This window comes from Mytilus galloprovincialis, chromosome 7 (genome assembly GCF_965363235.1).
Source record: "Mytilus galloprovincialis chromosome 7, xbMytGall1.hap1.1, whole genome shotgun sequence".
NCBI classification, from domain to species: Eukaryota; Metazoa; Mollusca; class Bivalvia; order Mytilida; family Mytilidae; genus Mytilus; species Mytilus galloprovincialis.
In genome coordinates, this window is record NC_134844.1 from 77,593,244 (window position 1) to 77,593,685 (window position 442).

Sequence of the window (442 nt, forward strand, 5' to 3'; positions counted from 1 at the left end):
TTAAGATGGTGATTTTCTCCCTTGTACAAAAGTCATGTTGTATTATATTTTTAAACAAATTATTTATACAATAAGCAAAAAAGGCATATCAAACACGATAGTATTGACTGTCGTTCATTGATATGTTAAATGTACATAATATTACAAGGCATACATACGTAGTCAATACATTAGAGACAATTGGATGTAGAAATGTTCAGTACTTCAATACGCCCACCATGAAGGTAAACAACAGATGTAGATAAATGTACCTCGTGATAAGTATGTCTATTATCTTTATCATATTTATACAAATATTAAGTAGTATATTTAGTAGTCGTGGTTTATTTACATACATGTATACTGTAATGATGATAACACTTTGATTTTAACGTATTATTATGATAACAAAAACTGCTACTACATTTTCTTATTAAAATACATGAAAATACATGGAAATGAA

At 26.9% G+C, this 442-nt stretch overlaps 1 long non-coding RNA gene across 1 annotated transcript in view; it reads right to left on the reverse strand.

Annotated features, from left to right (window-relative positions):
* LOC143083712 (uncharacterized) overlaps positions 1-223 on the reverse strand; it is a 16,033-nt gene extending 15,810 nt beyond the window's left edge. Inside the window, exon 1 of the long non-coding RNA XR_012980849.1 lies at positions 159-223. This is a non-coding gene — a long non-coding RNA (uncharacterized LOC143083712). The remainder of the gene's footprint in view (positions 1-158) is intronic.
* Between the last annotated feature and the right edge of the window lie 219 nt (positions 224-442).